The 22034-nt window shown below is 37.8% G+C and overlaps 1 non-coding gene across 1 annotated transcript; it reads right to left on the bottom strand.

Annotated features, from left to right (window-relative positions):
* Positions 1–6605: 6605 nt before the first annotated feature.
* Positions 6606–6709, bottom strand: LOC148580140 (small nucleolar RNA R71). The gene has a single exon (XR_015898348.1). It is a non-coding gene; the product is annotated as a small nucleolar RNA R71 (small nucleolar RNA).
* Positions 6710–22034: the final 15325 nt, after the last annotated feature.

Genomic DNA, 22034 nt, shown 5'->3' with positions numbered 1-22034 from the left:
TTTGATGGATCAATAATAGTTTTCATTATTCTTCTTCTTTCTTTTCTCTTGATTTTACTAGAAAGCTTTCAATCTTTATCCAATTGGGTAGTTGTCTTAGAAAAGAAGCTATTCATACTTGGATCTCTTCGGACCTTGGAAGAGGAATGAAGAGATCATGCTAGAAATGCTTTCTCATGTTGGACCAAATCAGGGTTTGGATGGATATGGTGACATATAATCCTACTAACACTTTGATTTGGGAATACATGTGGTATAATCAGTGACCATACTTCATCTCTTCTTATGAGCAATTAGACCAAGGAATTGGCTATTGATCAAGATTTGAGAGATTGGGTTGCCAAGGAATTGGAATCCAATCACTTAAGATTGCCAAGGAGATCAATGAATGCATTGATTGAGGAAGAGATGAGAATGAATTTGATCTGGAGAATACAACATCTCATGAGCCCAATGAATCCCTCACTTCTGATCTTACCCATTCTCTTTACTTTCTGCCATTTACCTTTAGGTTCATTTCCCCAAATCCCTATTTAAGATTCTGCAATTTACTTTTCGTCATTTACATTCTGTCATTTACTTCCAGCAATTACATTTTTTGTTATTTACTTTCCCGCCATTTACTTTTTTGCAAATCTCAAGTCAATTCCTGCTTAGCTCAACTAGAACATTCCTCTTATTAAAGTTACTTGACCAATCAATCCCTGTGGGATTCGACCTCACTCTATTATGAGTTTTTACTTGACGACAATTTGGTATACTTGCCGAGGGAAAATTGTTGAGAGAAAAGTTTCCATGCATCAGCACTTTTGTTTATTGTCCTTAAGTTGGACTTATGGGGAGCTCCTCTCAAGGTGGCTTGTGCTTGAATTCATCTTGGAACTCTCACCAATGCTTGGTTCTCCATTGTGCCGCAAGATTCCTCATGGATTGAGCCAAGTCTTGATGGAGTTCTTCACAAGCCTGGGGCTCCCAAAGTTGATCCTCTTTTTGTAATCTAGGATTCCATACTTTATTTTCACACCCGTCTTGAAGTTGATTATCATTATTAGTCCATCCGAGTGGCAAGAAAGGTGAATTCTCAATGAAATTCCCAACAATCCTCCTAGACCCATCTAATTGAGCTCTATTCCAACCCTTATATTCCATCTTTGATGCATCGACTATAATGAGCCTTGATTTGCAACGCCAACCACAAAACCTTTTTCGCTTACGCTTCATCCCATAAAATTCCGTACGTTGGCCATCCGTTTCAAGCAAACCATATTCAAGTAGGATAATAAAGCTAATAGAAATGAATTTCACCCACTCAAATGAAGGTGTAGATGGCAACCTAGGCGAAGAAGCGTCCAAGGATCTTGACAAAGTGTATTCAATTCCCATCCTTCTATTTCTAGGGACTTCCACATCTTCACAAGATCTCTTAATTTCAATCCCTTGTTTATCAGTTCTATCTAAGTCCTTTCCCTTACTTAAATCATAAATGGGAAGGTGAGAGAATTTTACCTCCACATTGCCTTCAAATTCACCGAGAGAAGGTTCTTCAAACTCAAAGGATTCTTTACCACTAAGACTTGATGCTTGATCTTCATCACCAAGGGAACTCAATTCTTGCTCTATCCCGTCCAATTTTTCATATGGAATATGCCTTGGAGGTTGTGCACATTCCTCCTTAGTATCAAGTTCAATCGTCTTGGAGGGGTTTTCTTCAATTCTATGTTCCCATGGAGGCTCCGCATCTCCTAAGTCTTCAACCACTTCTTCCTTTTCTTCAATAATTGTAGCTTCCTCTAATTGTTCCAATCTCTCCTTCATGCTATGCTCTTCCTTAGGTTCTCCACATGTAGCCATGGGAGTTCCTTGAGTATTCAAGCATTGGGATGCTAACCGGTTTACCACCTCGTCCAAGGCGGCCGTGAATTGTTGCACATCCCTTTTCATCTCCTCTTGTCCTTGAACAAGAAAATCAAGGATGTCATCCATTGGAAGTTGGGGTGGATGGAAGGGTTCATCAATTTGGGGGAAGGATTCATAGTAGGGAGGTGGTTCCTCCTGGTAGAGTTGTGGTGGTTCAATACTTTCCACTCTTTCTACTTGTTGCACAACACGCTCCATGGTTGCTTGAAGTTGATCCAATGTTTCCTTTAGACGATCTCTTGACTCTTGTTCCTCTTGGATAATATGATTAGGATCATATGGCTCTTGGATCAATGGGCATGAGTATTCTTCAATGGGAGGTTATGGTGGAAAGTAGTAGTCATCTTGTGGTTGAAAATTTTCATACATTGGAGGTGGTTCATCTTGGTAATAATATGGAGGGGGTGGTTCTTGAAAGTATTGAGGTTGGAATGGTGGTGGCTCTATATGTGGTTCATATAGCTCATATGGTTGTTGTAATGGTGGGTATGGATGAGGGTCATATGAAGGTCGTTGGTGAAAAGTGGCTTGTGAGTATGGTTGAGGGTTATGTTGAGGATATGGCTCATCGGCATATGGTGGTGGTTCTTGAAAGTCACAAGGAGATTCACCATAGCCATTGGATTGATATGCATCATAGAATGGCTCTTGTTCATAGTGTATTGGTGGAGGTTGTTGCCATGAGGATTGATCATATGCATATGGCTCTTCCCACCTTTGATTGTCCCATCCTTTATACACATCTTCATTGTACTCCTCATTTCCTACAACATAGTTAGAACCAAACTCATAGCCAAAGTGAGAATTCATAATGAGAAGAGAAAATAAGAAACAAAAGCTAATAAGAAAGAATAAAACAAAGTCCTAAAACTAGCAAAAACTAGCAAGCAATCCAAAAATCAAGCTATTCACAATATTCACATATATACAATAACCAATAACACAACACCATTGTGACTCCCCGGCAACGGCGCCATTTTGATGAGTGGATTTTTGACGGTCTAGCATTCACAAATGAATTCTCGTTGCAAGTATAGTTTCTAAACCAAACAATAATCCTTTCATGCAAAAGATTATTTGTCACAAGTACAAACCCCTTAATTTATAAACCAAAGTATTGGAACCTCGGGTCGTTCTCCCTAGGAATTGCAACGAAGTGTCTTGTTATTGGTTATGAGGTATGTTTGGGGTTTTTGAGATTTTAGACAAGAAATATAAATGCAATGAACATAAACTAACAACTACAAAGGTCTTGGCAAAGGTTGGTGGTCAAGGATCTCTATCCTTATCACTAACCACAATATGAGAATTGGCAAGGATCAATCCCACTAAGTCATCCCCTAACTAGTAGTAGAGGAAAGTCAAGTGAGCTATATCAATCCAAGTCCATAAGTCCTAGTTCTCCACCAAATCAATTAGTGAGATCTAGAGTTAATGGCTCCCAATCGTCAATCACTTGGACATTAGTGACTCAAGAGTTCCTAAGTTACCTTCCTAAGCCAAGAGGAACAAAAATCTAACTCACAACTAAAAGGAGCATTTTAACAAACACATAGAAGGCAATAAAGGCAAAACATTATTAATTGCAAGAATTAAAGGAATCTACAACTACAAAAGCAAGAGATTAACAATAGAAAAGGAGAACAATTGTGAAACAACAAAGAACTTACCAATTGCATTGAAGAAGGAATGTAGATCTACAACAAAGTATAGGAACAACATAAAGGACATTACAAAAAAGAATAGAAGAGTAATGATTGCAACAACAAGGAATTGAGAAGCAAAAGTAGAAGAAAGCATGAATTAAATCCTAGATCTAAAAACTAAACCTAAACCTAATCCTAATCCTAATTCTAGAGAGAAGTGAGAGCTTCTCTCGATAAAAATAACTCTAAACTAATCCTAATGTGAATGAATGAACAAAAGAATGAAAAGTTCCCAATTCCCTTCAATCCTTGGTCTTTTAAAGCACTTCTGGCGCCAAAGTCAGTTCCAAATTAGGCCAGAGCCTCCTCAGAAATCGCCAGGCACATTTTCACTCAAAAAGTCACGTATGGCATTAGCGCGTATGCATACAGTGCACGTACGCGCTGATGGAACATTACGCGATCCGCGCGTAGGCGCATAGTGCACGCGCGCGCCTATGGGATTTTTTCCAAATCTTTGGATTTTCATGATTTCTTCACTTTACATGCTTTTCTCTCCATTCCTAGCCTTTTCAATCTAAAATCACTTAACAAACAAATCAAGGTATCTAGTGGAATCAAAGGTGAATCAAGATTAAACAATTAAGGGCCTAAAAAGCACGTTTTCACATTTAAGCACAAATTAGGAGACAATCATGAAACCATGCTATTTCATTGAATAAATGTGGGTAAAAGGTTATAAAATCTCCTAAATCAAGCACAAGATAAACCCTCCAAATGAGGTTTATCAGCATTCCAACTCAAGGGTCTCCTTTTAATCAACCCCAAAGTCAAGTGGGGGATGTACTCTATTGACATAAAAGTAATGTTCAAAGAAATATAAGAAGAAGACATGATAAATTAAATAAAATAGAAACTAAAAATTAATTAAAAGTAAAAGTAGTTCTTTGCATTAATAAATCCCAAAATCATAAACATACTTATCCATACAGGGTTAATGGGCAACAAAAGAGTAAAGGAATAAGAAAACAAACTAGAATAATGAAACTTCCATGGAGGTAATGATGTCTCCCAATATCCAAAGAAAAAGCAATAAACTCTAAAACTATGAATGTGAAGAACCCTAGAGGAAGGAGTAGAATTCTCTCTAAGATTCAAAAACTAAACTAAAACTATATGTAATGAGAATGTGTTGAGTCTCTGCTGTAACCTGGCTCTAGTCTGTGTTTCTGGGCCGAAAACTGGGTCCAAACTCAGCCCAAAATCGCCCCCAGCATTTTCTGCGATTTCTGCAGGTCGCGCATGTCATGCGTACACGTCAGTCACGCGTACACGTCGATGGTCAATTTTGTGTGTCACGCGTACACGTCAGGTACGTGCACTCGTCGCTGTGAATTTTTCCAATTCACGCGCATGCGTGAGCCATGCGTGCACGTCGATGTTCACTGGTTATCTCCTTAGTTTCTTGTGTTCCTTTCATTTTTGCAAGCTTCCTTTCCATCCTCTAAGCCATTCCTGCTCTGTAAAGCCTGAAAACACTGAACACACAGATCACGGCATCGAATGGTATGAAAGGACATTAAAAATACATAATTTAAAGGCTTAGGAAGCAAGTTTTCAATCATAGAACATAATTAGGAAGGAATTGTAAAATCTTGCAAATAGTATGAATAAGGGAGTAAAGAGTTGATAAAAACCACTCAAATTAGTATAAGATAAACCATAAAATAGTGGTTTATCAGTGTTTTCTTGTAGGTAAAGTAAAATTTCAAATATTATCTTTTTAAATTGTTTTCAATTCTTTTCTTTTAATTTGATTCCTTCCTATCTTATCTTTCTTTTAAAATTTTAAAATTCAAAACCTTTTCAAATCTTTATCTTATCTTTGGTTTATCTTTCTTTAAATTTCAAATCATTATCTTATCTTATCTTAATTTAAATTTCAAATTCAATTTTTTTTCAAATCTTCACCATATCTTATCTTTTCAACTTATTTTCAAATCTTTATCTTATCTTATTTCAATTTCAAAATTCAAAATCAAATCTTTTTCAAATCTTTTCAATTCTTATCTTATCTTGTTAACTTTTACTTTCTAATTTTAAATTTAAAAAATTTTAAAATCAAATCTCTTTCAAATCTCCTACCTTATCTTATATTCAAATCTTTCTTAATTAGTTACTTTTTTTCCTTCCCTCTTTTTCAAAACTTCCTAACTAATTCCTCTGTCTTCTATTTTCGAAAACTTCTTACTTCTTTCTCTTTCTTCTTTTTTGAAAATCACATTCAATTCTCAAATATTTTTAATTCAATTAATAATTAAAATAAAAACAAAAATATTTTAATTCTAGTTTCTCTTTTTACTTCTTAAATTTTTGAATTCTTCTGCCCCTCTATCCGAATTCCACTTTCTTCTTCACATCTCACAAGGAGTTCTCTATCCTTTGACATAGAAACTCCCACTCTCTTTCTTTCTTGTTCTTCTTTTCTTGTTTATGAGCAGGAACAGAGATAAAGAACCTCTCTTTAATCCTGATCCTGAACCTGAGAGGACCCTAAGGAAGCATTTACAATAAGTTAAAGCACAATACTCCGGAAGAGACCTCACAGAACATTTCGAACAAGAAACTGAAAATAAAAACATGGCAGCCAATCAGAATAATGGAGGAGACGCAAAGAAAGTTCTTGGTGACTTCACTGCACCCACTTCTGACTTCTATGGAAGAAGTATCTCCATACCTGCCATTAGAGCTAATAACTTTGAGCTTAAGCCTCACTTAGACTCTCTAATGCAACAGAATTGCAAATTCCATGGACTTCCACTAGAAGATCCACATTAATTCCTATCTGAATTCTTGCAAATCTGTGATACTGTTAAGACCAATAGAATGGATCCTGAGGTCTACAGACTTATGCTTTTTCCCTTTGCTGTTAGAGACAGAGCTAGGATATGGTTGGATTCTCAATCTAAGGAAAGCCTAGACTCTTGGGGAAAGTTGGTAAATACTTTCTTGACCAAGTTCTTTCCACCTCAAAAGGTGAGCAAGCTCAGGGTGGAAGTTTAAACCTTCAGAGAAAAAGAGGGTGAATCCCTCTATGAAGCTTGGGAAAGATACAAGCAACTGATCAGGAGATGTCCTCCTGACATGCTCTTAGAATGGACTATCCTAGGTATCTTCTATGATGGTCTATCTGAGATTTCCAAGATGTCTTTGGACCATTCTGGTGGTGGATCATTCCACTTGAAGAAAATGCCTGAAAAGGCACAGGAACTTATTGAAATGGTTGCAAACAACCAATTCATGTACACTTCTGAGAGAAACCCTGTGAACAATGGGGTAGCTCAGAAGAAAGGAGTCCTGACTGTTGACACTCTGAATGCCATACTAGCTTAGAACAAGATCTTGACCCAATAGGTCAATATGATATCTCAGTATTTGACTAGAATGCAAGCTGCAGCTGGCAGTACTCAAGAAGCTCCCTGTGATGGAGATGCTTATGATCCAGATCAACCCATGATGGAAGAGGTGAATTACATGGGAGAACCCTATGGAAACACCTACAACTCCTCATGGAGAAATTATCCTAACTTTTCATGGAGAGATCAACAGAAGCCTCAGCAAGGCTTCAACAATAATCAAGGTGAAAGAAACCAGAATAGGTTTAATAATAAACCATTCCTTTTTTCTCATAAAAACATGGGGACTCCTAAGCAGAGTCTCTCTGACTTAGCAACTATAGTCTCTGAACTCTGTAAGACCACTCACAGTTTCATAATAGAAACTAGGTCCTCTATCAGAAATCTGGAGGTACAAGTTGGTCAACTAAGCAAGAGAATCCCTGAGACCCCTCCTAACACTCTTCCTAGTAACACTGAAGGTAACCCAAGGGAAGAGTGTAAGGCCATCACTGTAGAAGTTGAGGCCAAATCTGAAAGGGATGATCTGCCCAAAGAAGGGCCATCACTGGCGTTGAACGCCAGTTAGGAAGTCCCTACTGGGCGTTCAATGCCCAAAGAGGAGCCATCACTAGCGTTGAACGCCAGTAAGGAAGGTGATGAGCGGATAATTTATACGCTTTTTGGCATTGTTTTTAGGTAGTTTTTAGTAGGATCTAGCTACTTTTTAGCATATTTTTATTAGTTTTCAAGCAAAATTCACATTTCTGGACTTTACTATGACTTTGTGTGTTTTTCTATGATTTCAGGTATTTTCTGGCTGAAATTGAGAGACCTGAGCAAAAATCTGATTCAGAGGCTAAAAAAGGACGGCAGATGCTGTTGGATTCTGACCTCCTTGCACTCGAAATGGATTTTCTGGAGCTACAGAAATCCAATTGGCGCACTCTCAATTGCTATGGAAAGTAGACATCTATGGCTTTCTAGCAAACTGGCGTTCAAATGCCAACTTCCTGTCTTATTCTGGCGTTAAACGCCAGAAACAGGTTGCAAACTAGAGTTAAATGCCAGAAACAGGCTACAACCTGGCGTTTAACTCCAAGAAGAGTCTCTACAAATGAAAGCTTCAATGCTCAGCCCAAGCACACATCAAGTGGGCCCCGGAAGTGGATTTCTGCACTATCTGCACTTAGTTACTCATTTTCTATAAACCCTAGTTACTAGTTTAGTATAAAAACTACTTTTAGAGATTTATTTTGTATCCAGTTTTCATATTTCGAAACTGAGACCATTGATCATGTTTTGGAGGCTGGCCATTCGGCCATGCCTAGACCTTTTCCACTTATGTATTTTCTACGGTGGAGGTTCTACACTCCATAGATTAAGGTGTAGAGCTCTGCTGTTCCTCATGAATTAATGCAAAGTACTATTGTTTTCTTTTCAATTCAAGCTTATTCTTATTCTAAGATATTCATTCGCGCCCAAGAACATGATGAATATGATGATTATGTGATACTCATCATCATTCTCACCTATAAACGCGTGCCTGAGAACGACTTCCGTTCTACATGAAAACAAGCTTGAATGCATATCTCTTAGCCTCCTGGTTCACGATCAAAGTCTTCGTGGTATAAGCTAGAATTATTGGCAGTCATTCTTGAGATCCGGAAAGTCTAAACCTTGTCTGTGGTATTCCGAGTAGGATCTGGGAAGGGATGACTGTGACGAGCTTCAAACTCGCGAGTGTTGGGCGTAGTGACAGATGCAAAAGGATCAATGGATCCTATTCCAACATGAGTGTGAATCGACAGATGATTAGCCGTGCGGTGACAGCGCATTTGAACCATTTTCACTGAGAGGACGGACGGTAGCCATTGACAACGGTGACCCCCCAACATACAGCTTGCCATAGAAAGGAGTGTGAATGATTGGATGAAGACAATAGGAAAGCAGAGATTCAAAAGCAACAAGCATCTCCATACCCTTATCTGAAATCCCACCAATGAATTACATAAGTATTTCTATCTTATTTTATATTTTATTTATATTTTAAATTATGAAAACCTCATAACCATTTGAATCTGCCTGACTGAGATTTACAAGATGACCATAGCTTCCTTCAAGCCGACAATCTCCGTGGGATCGACCCTTACTCATGTAAGGTTTATTACTTGGACGACCCAGTGCACTTGCTGGTTAGTTATGTGGAGTTGTGAAAAGGAGTTGAGATTACAATCGTGCGTACCAAGTTTTTGGCACCGTTTTAGAGATCACAATTTCATGCACTAAGTTTTTGGCACCGTTGCCAGGGATTGTTCGAGTTTGGACAACTGACGGTTTATCTTGTTGCTTAGATTAGGTAATTTTATTTTAATTTTAAGCTCTTTGTTTTTTTATTATTTTTATTTTTGAAAAAAAATTTCAAAAAATAAATTATTCTATGTTCTTCAGAATTTTTAAGAATGAATTCTAGAGTTTCATGATGATTTGTTGAAGTCTGGCTGGCTGTGAAGCCATGTCTAATCTTTTGGACCGAGGTTTCAACTTATCATCACAAGAGCTTGTTGATTTCTATGAATCTTGCTGTTGAATGTAATGATCTGGTAAAGCTTGGCTGGCCATTGGCCATGTCCAGTGTTTTGGACCGGAGCTTTCACTGAAAGCTTGGCTGGCTAGTAAGCCATGTCTAATTCCTGGACCGGAGTTGTAGACTAACATTGCATGATTCCTGGAATTCTTATTAAAAATTTTGAAACCCTTATTTTTATTTTTCAAAATAATTTTCGAAAAATACCAAAAAAGTTAATAAAATCATAAAAACCAAAAATAATTGTGCGTTTCTTGTTTGAGTCTAGTGTCAAATTGTAAGTTTGGTGTCAATTGCATCTTTTTAACTTTTCTTAAAGTTTTTGAAAACTCATGCATGTGTTCTTCATGATCTTTAAGTTGTTCTTGATGATCTTCTTTGTTTGATCTTTGTATTTTTATGTTTTGTGTCTTTTCTTTTTTTCATATGCATTTTTGAATTATTAGTGTCTAAAGTTTAAAAATTTTTAAGTTTGGTGTCTTGCATGTTTTTCTTTTCTTAAAAATTTTCAAAAATAAGTCTTGATGTTCATCTTGATCTTCAAGGTGTTCTTGGTGTTCATCTTGTCATTCAAAGTGTTCTTGCATGAATTAGTTGTTTTGATTCATAATTTTTATGTTTTGTTTCAATTTTGTGTTTTTCTCTCTCCTCATTAAAAATCCAAAATAAAAAAAAATATCTTTTCCTTATTTTGCTCATAATTTTCGAAAATTTGGATTGACCTAGTCAAAAATTAAAAAAAAAATTAGTTATTTCTTATGAGTCAAGTCAAATTTTCAATTTAAAAATCCTATCTTTTCAAATCTTTTTCAAAAATAAAATCTCTTTCATTTTTTTTCTTTCATATTTTCAAAAATTTCAAATTGATTTTCAAAATCTTTTTCTTATTTTTGTTTCATATTTTCGGATTTAGTGCTAGCATTCAATTTTTAGATTAAAAAAAGTTTCATTCTTTAAATTTTAAAATCATATCTTTTAGTTTCTTGTTAGTCAAGTAATCAACTTTAATTTCAAAATCAAATCTTTTTAAATTTCTTTTTCAAATCTTTTTCAAAATGAATTTCAATCATATCCTTTTTCAAAACCACCTAACTACTTTTCTCTCTCTAACTTTCGAAATTCCCTTACCACTTTTTCAAAATTCCTTTCAAATTAACTAATTATTTTAAATTGTAATTAAATTTTATTTTTTTTCTCTTTTTAAATTTGGAATTATAACTAATATTTAAAATAAAAACAAAAATATTTTTATTTTATTTTATTTAATTTTCGAATTATCCCCCCTCTAATCTCTTTCTATTTATTTATTTATCTACTAACACTTCTCTTCTACTCATAATTAGAACTACTTCTTCTTCTCTGTGTTCGAATTTTTCTCTTCTCCTTCTTCTATTCTTCTCTTCTTCTACTCACATAAAGGAATCTCTATACTGTGACATAGAGGATTCCATATTTTCTTTGTTCTCTTCTCTTTCATATGAGTAGGAACAAGGATAAAGGCATTCTTGTTGAAGCTGATCCTGAACCTGAAAGGACTCTTAAGAGGAAACTAAGAGAAGCTAAAGCACAATACTCTGAAGAGGACCTAACTGAAATTTTTGAAACAGAGAAAACAGCTATGGCCAAACCCAACAACAATAATGCAAGGAAGGTGCTTGGTGATTTCACTACACCAACTTCCAATTTCTATGGAAGAAGCATCTCAATTCCTGCCATTGGAGCAAACAACTTTGAGCTTAAGCCTCAATTAGTTTCTCTAATGCAACAGAATTGCAAGTTTCATGGACTTCCATTGGAAGATCATCATCAGTTCTTAGCTGAATTCTTGCAAATCTGTGACACTGTCAAGACCGATGGAGTTGATCCCGAGGTCTACAAGCATATGCTTTTCCCTTTTGCTGTAAGAGACAGAGCTAGAACATGGTTGGATTCACAACCTAAGGAAAGCTTGAACTCTTGGGAAAAGCTGGTTAGTGCTTTCATGGCCAAATTATTTCCACCTTAAAAGATGAGCAAGCTTAGAGTGGAAATCCAAACCTTCAGACAGAAGGAAGGTGAGTCCCTCTATGAAGCTTGGGAAAGATATAAGCAATTGATCAAAAGGTGTCTTACTGACATGCTTCCAGAATGGAACATCATATGTATATTCTATGATGGTCTGTCTGAGTTATCAAAAATGTCATTAGACCATTCTGTAGGAGGATCTCTTCATCTAAAAACCCCTGTAGAAGCTCAGGAACTCATTGAAATGGTTGCAAATAACCAGTTCATGTACACCTCTAAGAGGAGACCTGTGAACAATGGGACGCCTCAAAAGAAGGGAGTTCTTGAAATTGATACTCTGAATGCCATATTGGCTCAGAACAAAATATTGACTCAGCAAGTCAATATCATTTCTTAGAGTCTGAATGGATTGCAAGCTGCATCCAACAGTACTAAAGAAGCATCTTTTGAAGAAGAAGCTTATGATCCTAAGAATCCTACAATGGCAGAGGTGAATTACATGGGAGAACCCTATGGAAACACCTATAATCTTTCATGGAAAAATCATCCAAATTTTTCATGGAAGGACCAACAGAAGCCTCAACAAGGCTTTAATAACAATGGTGGAAGAAATAGGTTTAGCAATAGCAAGCCTTTTCCATCATCTTCTCAGCAATAGACAGAAAATTCTGAACATAGCCATTCTGGCCTGGCAACTATAGTCTCTGATCTATCCAAGACCACAGTAAGTTTCATGAATGAAACAAGGTCCTCCATTAGAAATTTGGAGGCACAGGTGGGTCAGCTGAGTAAGAAGATTACTGAAACTCCTCCCAATACTCTCCCAAGCAATACAGAAGAAAATTCCAAGAGAGAGTACAAGGCCATAACCATGACCAACATGGCCGAACCTGGAGAGAGTGAGGAGGACGTGAGTCCCAGTGAGAAAAGCCTTATGGGACGTCCTCTGGACAGAAAGGAGTTTCCCTTTGAGGAACTAAAGGAATCTGAGGCTCATACAGAGACCATAGAGATTCCATTAAACTTCCTTCTGCCATTCATGAGCTCTGATGAATATTCTTCCTCTGAAGAGGATGAAGACATCACTGAAGAGTAAGTTGCTAAATATCTAAGAGCAATCATGAAGCTGAATGCCAAGTTATTTGGTACTGGACTTGGGAGGATGAACCTGATGAGAAGACTTTTTGATGGTCTAGAATTCACAAATGAAATCTCGTTGCAAGTATAGTTTCTAAACCAAACAATAATCCTTTCATACGAAAGATTGTTTCTCACTAAAACAAACCACTAAATTTATAAACTGAAGTATTGAGCCTCGGGTCATTCTCCCTAAGAATTACAATAAAGTGTCTTGTTATTGGTTATGAGTTATGTTTGGGGTTTTTGGGGATTATAGACAAGAAATGTAAAATGCAATGAAAATAAACTAACAACTAACAAAGGCCTTGGCAAGGTTTGGTGGTCAAAGATCTCTATCCTAATCACTAACCACAACATGAGAATTGGCAAGGATCAACCCCACTAAGTCATCCTCTAACTAATAAAGGAAAGTCAAGTGAGCTATGTCAATCCAAGATCATAAGTCCTAGTTCTACACCAAATCAATTAGTGAGATCTAGAGTTAATGGCTCCCAACTATCAATCACTTGGACATTAGTAACTCAAGAGTTCCTAAGTTACCTTCCCAAGCCAAGATCACTAAAATCTACCCTAAAATCTAACTAAGCATTTTATCAAACACTTAGAAGGAATAAAAGGAAAGCATAGTAAAATAGCAAGGAAAGTAAATCTAAACTACTCAATTGCAAGGAATTAAACAACAACAAATCAAATCAATAATAAAGGAACATGAATCATAAATTGCATTGAAAGAGAGATAGAAGAACAAAAGTGCATCAACATAAAAGTAGAGAATTACATGAATTAAATGCTAAATTAGAGAGAGGAAAGGTAGAAGAAGAAGAATTGCAAAAGAAAAAGTAAATCAAAGCATGAAATTAACCTAGATCTAAGAATTCCTAATCTAGATCTAACCTACTCTTAATTCGAGAGAGAAGAGATAGCTTCTCTCTCTAAAAACTAACTAAAGCATGATAAAACTAAAATAAAACTAAACTAATGACTCCATGTCCCATCTCTCTTCAATCCTTGGGTTAAATAACATCAGAAATGAGTTGGATTGGGCCCACAAGGCTTTAGAATTCGTTGGCCACGTATTGCTTTAAGTGGATCATATGGCAGAAATGACGTGTGCACGTACAGTGCGCGTACGCATCACCATACATGTAGCAACTATGTCAAATCTTATATCGTTTCGAATCCCCAGATGTTAGCTTTCCAACGCAACTAGAACCGCATCATTTGGACTTCTGTAGCTTAAGTTATGGCCGTTTAAGTGCGAAAAGGTCGGCTTGATAGCTTTTGTGATTCCTTCATTTCTTTATGAGTTCTCCATTTATACATGATTTTTCATTGAATAAATTTGGGTAAAAGGTGATAAAATCCCCCTAAAATCAATACAAGATAAACCCTAAATATGGGGTTTATCAGAACCCCCCTTGTTCACCAATGAACTGAATGCATTAATGAGACATACATTACCTCAGAAGAAACCGAATCCCGGAAAATTCTTCATACCTTGTACCATAGGCACCATGACCTTTGAGAAGGCTCTATGTGACCTGGGGTCAGGGATAAAGCTCATGCCACTCTCTGTAATGGAGAAACTGGGAATCTTTGACGTACAAGCTACAAGAATCTCACTCAAGATGGCAGACAAATCAATGAAACAGGCTTATGGACTAGTAGAGGACGTGCCAGTAAAGGTTGAAGGCCTTTACACTCCTGCTGATTACATAATCCTAGACACTGGGAAGGATGAGGATGAATCCATCATCCTTGGCACACCCTTCCTAGCCACAGCAAAAGCTGTGATTGATGTTGACAGAGGAGAGTTGGTCCTTCAGTTGAATGAGGACTGCCTTGTATTCAAGACTCAAGGTTCTCCTTCTGTAACCATGGAGAGGAAGCATGAAAAGCTTCTCTCAATACAGGGTCAAAGAAAGCTCCCATATTCAAACTCTAAGTTTGGTATTGAGAGGCCCAAACCCTGCTATGATTATCTGTGAGGCTCTATGAGAGCTCACTGTCAAGCTATTGACATTAAAGAAGCAATTATTGGGAGGCAACCCAACGTTATTTAATTATATCTATTTATTTTCCATTGTTATTTTATATTTTCTTTAGGTTGATGATCATGTGAAGTCACAAAAACAACTGAAAAAATAAAAAACAGAATAAAAAACAGCATTAAAAATAGCTCACCATGGAGGAAGAGCTTACTGGCGTTTAAACGCCAGTAAGAGTAGCAGAATGGGCGTTAAACACCCAGCCTGGCACCATTCTGGGCGTTTAACGCCAGAAACAAGCACCAGACTGGCGTTTAACGCTAGAAACAAGCACCAGAAGTGCATTCTAAGGGCGTTTTACATGCCTAAATGGAGCAGGGATGCTAAGTCCTTGACCCCTCAGGATTTGTAGACCCCACAGGATCCCCACCAACCTCAACTCACTCTCTCTCTCTTCTTCACACCTTTTCTTAACACTCTTTCCCAAATATCCTTCATCAATCACCTCATTCACTCTTCCTCAAAATCCCATCTACCTTCAAATTCAAAACCCTTTTTTCCTCCCAAACCCAACCCCAAATACACGAACCTAACCCTCCCCCCCACTCCTATATATACCCCTTATCCCTCCTTCAATTTCACACATCACAAACACCTTATACCCCCTTGGCCAAATTCACCCTCTCCCTCCATCTCCTCCATTTTCTTCTTCTTTTCCTTCATTATTTCTTCTTTGCTCGAAGACTTGCAAACCTTTTAAGTTTGGTGTGGTAAAAGCATTGCTTTTTGTTTTTCCATAACCATTTATGGCACCTAAGGCCGAAAAAACCTCTAGAAAGAGGAAATGGAAGGCAAAAGCTTCCACCTCCGAGTTATGGGAGATGGAGAGATTCATCTCAAAGGTCCATCAAGACCACTTCTATGAAGTTGTGGCCAAGAAGAAGGTGATCCCTGAGGTCCCTTTCAAGCTCAAAAGGAGTGAGTATCTGGAGATCCGACATGAGTTTAAAAGAAGAGGATGGGAAGTTCTCTCCAATCCTATTCAACAAGTCAGAATCTTAATGGTTCAAGAGTTTTATGCAAACGCATGGATCACCAAGAACCATGATCAAAGTATGAACCCGAATCCAAAGAATTGGCTTACAATGGTTTGGGGGAAATACTTAGATTTCAGTCCAGAAAATGTAAGATTGGCGTTCAACTTGCCAATGATGCAAGAAAACGCACGCCCCTACACTAGAAGGGTCAACTTTGATCAAAGGTTGGACCAAGTCCTCATGGACATATGTGTGGAAGGAGCTCAAAGGAAAATTAACTCAAGAGGCAAGCCGGTTCAATTGAGAAGGCATAAACTTAAGCCTATGGCTAGAGGATGGTTGGAGTTCATCCAACGTTCTATCATTCCTACTAGCAACCGATCCGAAGTAACTGTGGATCGGGCCATCATGATCCATAGTATCATGATTGGGGAGGAAGTGGAAGTTCATGAGATTATACCTTAAGAACTCTACAAGGTGGCTGACAAGTCCTCCACTTTGGCAAGGTTAACCTTTTCTCACCTCATTTGTCACCTCTACAATTCGGCTGGTGTTGTCATAGAGGGAGACATCCTCATTGAAGAGGACAAGCCCATCACTAAAAAGAGGATGGAGCAAACAAGAGAGCCCACTCATGGACCTCAACAAGAGCATGAGGAAATTCCTCATCATGAAATCCCCGAGATGCCTCAAGGGATGCACTTTCCTCCACAACACTATTAGGAGCAAATTAACACCTCCCTAGGAGAATTAAGTTCCAACATGGGACAACTAAGGGTGGAGCACCAAGAGCATTCCATCCTCCTCCATGAAATTAGAGAAGATCAAAGAGCTATGAGGGAGGAGCAACAAAGGCAAGAAAGAGACATAGAGGAGCTCAAGAGCATCATTGGTTCTTCAAGAGGAAGAAGATGGCACCCTTACTAAGGTGGACCCGTTCCTTAATCTCCTTGTCTATTTATCTATTTATTTTTTCTTTTTTTCGAAAAGTATGCTTTATGTTTTATTTATGTTTGTGTCTTATTACATGATCACTAATGTCTAAGTGTCTATGTCTTAAAGCTATGAATGTCCTATGAATCCATCACCTTTCTTAAATAAAAAATGTTTTTAATCACAAAAGAACAAGAAGTACATGATTTCGAATTCATCCTTGAAATTAGTTTAATTATTTTGATGTGGTGACAATACTTTTTGTTTTCTGAATGAATGCTTGAACAATGCATGTTTTTGAATTTGTTGTTTATGAATGTTAAAATTGTTGGCTCTTGAAAGAATGATGAAAAGGAGAAATGTTATTTGATAATCTAAAAAATCATATAATTAATTCTTGAAGCAACAAAAAGCAGTGAATACAAAGCTTGCAGAAAAAAATGGCGAAAAAAATAAAAGAGAAAGAAAGAATAAGAAAAAGCAAGCAGAAAAAGCCAGTAACCCTTTAAACTAAAAGGCAAGGGTAAAAAGGATCCAAGGCTTTGAGCATTAATGGATAGGAGGGCCCAAAGGAATAAAATCCTGGCCTAAGTGGCTAAACCAAGCTGTCCCTAACCATGTGCTTGTGGCGTGAAGGTGTCAAGTGAAGAGCTTGAGACTGAGCGGTTGAAGTCGTGATCTAAAGCAAAAAGAGTGTGCTTAAGAACCCTGGACACCTCTAATTGGGGACTCTAGCAAAGCTGAGTCACAATCTGAAAAGGTTCATCTAGTTATGTGTCTGTGGCATTTATGTATCCAGTGGTAATATTGGAAAACAAAGTGCTTAGGGCCTCGGCCAAGACTCATAAAGTAGCTGTGTTCAAGAATCAACATACTGAACTAGGAGAATCAATAACACTATCTAAATTCTGAGTTCCTATAGATGCCAATCATTCTAAACTTCAAAGGATAAAGTGAGATGCCAAAACTGTTCAGAGGCAAAAAGCTACTAGTCCCGCTCATCTAATTGGAGCTAAGTTTCATTGATATTTTAGAATTTATAGTATATTCTCTTCTTTTTATCCTATTTGATTTTCAGTTCCTTAGGGACAAGCAACAATTTAAGTTTGGTGTTGTGATGAGCGGATAATTTATACGCTTTTTGGCATTGTTTTTAGGTAGTTTTTAGTAGGATCTAGCTACTTTTTAGTATATTTTTATTTGTTTTCACGCAAAATTCACATTTCTGGACTTTACTATGAGTTTGTGTTTTTTTCTGTGATTTCAGATATTTTCTGGTTGAAATTGAGGGACCTGAGCAAAAATCTGATTCAGAGGCTGAAAAAGGACTGCAGATGCTGTTGGATTCTGACCTCCCTGCACTCGAAATGGATTTTTTGAAGCTACAGAAACCCAATTGGTGCGCTCTCAATTCCATTGGAAAGTAGACATCTAGGGATTTCCAGAAATATATAATAGTCTATACTTTGCCCGAGTTTTGACGATGCAAACTGGCGTTCAAACGCCAACTTCCTGCCCTATTCTGGCGTTAAACGCTAGAAACAGGTTACAAACTAGAGTTAAATGCCATAAACAGGCTACAACCTGGCGTTTAACTCCAAGAAGAGTCTCTACACATGAAAGCTTCAATGCTCAGCCCAAGCACATACCAAGTGGGCCTCGGAAGTGGATTTCTGCACTATCTGCACTTAGTTACTCATTTTCTGTAAACCCTAGTTACTAGTTTAGTATAAAAACTACTTTTAGAGATTTATTTTGTATCCAGTTTTCATATTTCGAAACTGAGACCATTGATCAAGTTTTGGGGGCTGGCCATTCGGCCATGCCTAGACATTTTCCACTTATGTATTTTCTACAGTGGAGTTTCTACACCCCATAGATTAAGGTGTGGAGCTCTGCTGTTCCTCATGAATTAATGCAAAGTACTATTGTTTTTCTATTCAATTCAAGCTTATTCTTATTCTAAGATAATCATTCGCTCCCAAGAACATGATGAATGTGATGATTATCTGACACTCATCATCATTCTCACCTATGAACGTGTGCCTGATAACCACTTCCGTTCTACATGAAAACAAGCTTGAATTCATATCTCTTAGCCTCCTGGTTCATGATCAGAGTCTTCGTGGTATAAGCTAGAATTATTGGCGGTCATTCCTGAGATCCGGAAAGTCTAAACCTTGTCTGTGGTATTCCGAGTAGGATCTGAGAAGGGATGACTGTGACGAGCTTCAAACTCGCGAGTGTTGGGTGTAGTGACAGACGCAAAAGGATCAATGGATCCTATGCCAACTTGAGTGAGAATCGACAGATGATTAGCCGTGCGGTGACAGCGTATTTACACCATTTTTACTGAGAGGATAGACGGTAGCCATTGACAATGGTGACCCCCCAACATACAGCTTCCCATGGAAAGTAGTGTTAATGATTGGATAAAGACAATAGGAAAGCAGAGATTCAGAAGCAACAAGCATCTCCATACGCTTATCTGAAATCCCACCAATGAATTACATAAGTTTTTCTATCTTATTTTATATTTTATGTATATTTTAAATTATCAAAACCTCATAACCATTTGAATCTGCCTGACTGAGATTTACAAGATGACCATAGCTTGCTTCAAGCCGACAATCTCCGTGGGATCGACCCTTACTCATGTAAGGTTTATTACTTGGACAACCCAGTGCACTTGCTGGTTAGTTGTGCGTAGTTGTGAAAAGGAGTTGAGATTACAATCGTGCGTACCAAGTTTTTGGCGCCGTTTTAGAGATCACAATTTCGTGCACCAGAAGACCTTACTGGAAATTCAACGCCCACTAAAAGCTTCCCCAATGAAGAACTTAAGGAAACTAAGGCTCATGAGGAAACTATAGAAGTTCCATTGAATGCCTTGTTGCAAATCATGGATTATGAGGATCACTCATCCTCTGATGAGGAAGAGGAAACAAGGGAAGAGCAAGTTTCTCGTTACCTAGGAGTCCTCATGAAGCTAAATGCCAAGCTATTTAGAATAGAGCCATTGGAGGAAGAACCTCCAGTGCTCACCAAGGAACGCAATGCCTTGGTTCAAAAGAAACTACCTTAGAAGCTGCCGGATCCCGGACGCTTGCTAATTCCTTACACCATAGGCATCATTACTTTTGAGAAGGCTCTGTATGACCTAGGGTCAAGCATTAACCTCATGCCACTCTCTGTAATGGAGAGACTGAGAATGTTTGAGGTGAAATCTACAAGAATCTCACTAGAGATGGCAGACAAGTCAATGAAAAAGGCATATGGTCTGGTAAAGGATATCCTAGTAAAGGTTGAGAACCTTTACATCCCTGCGGACTTTATAATCTTGGATACTGGGTAGGAAGACGATGAATCCATCATCCTTGGTAGAACCTCCCTAGCAACTACCAACGCCATCATTGATGTAGCAAAGGGAAAGCTGATTCTACAGTTTTGGGAGGACCACATCTTGTTCAAGATGCCTGGTGGCAAGAATTCTCACACTTCGTACAACTGAACCAGCAAGTGCACTGGGTCATCCAAGTAATAACTGAGCGATTCAGGGTCGATTCCACAAGGATTGTGATTTGAAGAAAGCTATGGTTATCTTGTAGATCCTAGTCAGGCAGATAGAAGAAGTAGGCATGTTGTTTAAAGCGCATAAATTAGAATAAGATGGAATTACAATGTTTGACTATAACCAGTGATAAGAAGATGGCTAAGGCTTGGAGATGCTTTGTTCTTTTGGATAACTCTGGTTTTACTATCTTCTTCAACTGCGAACGATTTTTTCTATGACAGGCTGTATGTGATTAACGCTGGTTTAGAGGTTGCCAATGCTCCTCTAGATCTGAACCCCAGGGTTAGTATGGATCCATTCTGATTGAGGGTGAAGCTCCTACATTCCATTCTCCTTAATGATCCTACTCAAAACGCCATAGACAAGGTCGAATCTTCCGGATCAGAGAATGCTGTGCCTTTGGGTTCTAGCCTCTACTAAAAAGACTACCTCGGATGAACTGATGTTTCGAGAAATCCCCAACGAAGTCGTGGATTAGCCGTCTAAGAGATGTATAATCAAGCTAGTGGTTCATCATTGTCCAATGAAAGACGCACTCTGAACCCATGTAGATTGAGATAACCTTGTTCCAGTTCAACGCATTCATAATGATGAAGAATGAAGATACATCTTAGAATCGAGAATCAAACACGGATTGAAAAGAAACAGTAATACTTTTATTGATCCATAAAACTCAGCAGAGCTCCTCCCCTCAACCAAGGAGGTTTAGAAAATTATACTGATAGAAGATACAATATGAAAAATGTGTAAAGTGTCTAAGGGTCTTGAATAGTGTAAAAATTCTCAAATAAATACTATACTAATGACTAAGGAGTACACAAGAATGGTAAAACAGTCTTTTAGTACCAAAATCCACTTCTAGGGCCTACTTGGTGAGTGTTTGGGCTGAGAAATGATGAGATCCACATGCTAGGAGGCCTCTAGAGCGTTGAACGCTGGCTAGGGGGCCGTTATGGGCGTTAGGCGCTGGTCTCATCTCCTTTGGGCGCTGGACGCCAGAATGGGGCAGAAGGTTGGCGTTGGACGCCAGTTTTGGGCCTCTAATTCTAAAACAAAGTATAAACTATTATACATTTCTAGAAAGCTCTGGATGTTAGCTTTCCATAACCGTTGAGAACACTCCATTTGGACTTTTTTAGCTCTAGAAAAGCTCTTTCGAATGTAAGAAGGTCAGATCCAGACAGCATCTGTAGTGCTTTCTCTACCTCTGAATCAGACTTTTGCTCCAGCTCCTCAATTTTAGCCAGAAAATACCTGAAATTGCATAAAAACACACAACCGTAAAGTAGAATAAAAAAATGTGAATTTTACACTAAAACATATGAAAATTTAATAAAACTTAAACAAAACATACTAAAAACTATATGAAAATGGTGGCAAAAAGCATATAAAATATCCGCTCATCAGAACACCAAACTTAAATTGTTGCTTGTACCCAAGCAACTAAAAATAAAGTAGGATAAAAATAAGAGTAAGATATAACAAATCTCAAAGTTTCCAATGACGCTCAGTTTCAATTAGATGAGCGGGACTTAGTAGCTTTTTGCTTCTAAATAGTTTTGACATCTCACTATCCATTGAAACTCACAAGTGTTGGTCTCTTTAGGAACTTAGAATCCAGATGATGTTTTTTACTCTCCTAGTTTAGTTCTCTTTGATTCTTGAATACAGCTTTTTAGAGTCTTGGCGGTGACCCTAAGCACTTTGTTTTCCAGTATTACCACTGGATACATAAATGCTACAGACACTTTAACTGGGTGAACCCTTTCGGATTGTGATTCAGCTTTGTTAGAACCCCCAGATAGAGGTGTCC

Source organism: Arachis ipaensis, chromosome B10 (genome assembly GCF_059453495.1).
Source record: "Arachis ipaensis isolate K30076 ecotype BB chromosome B10, ASM5945349v1, whole genome shotgun sequence".
NCBI lineage: Eukaryota > Viridiplantae > Streptophyta > Magnoliopsida > Fabales > Fabaceae > Arachis > Arachis ipaensis.
The sequence above is the reverse complement of the archived record's forward strand: the minus strand, read 5'-3'. Positions and strand labels throughout refer to the sequence as shown.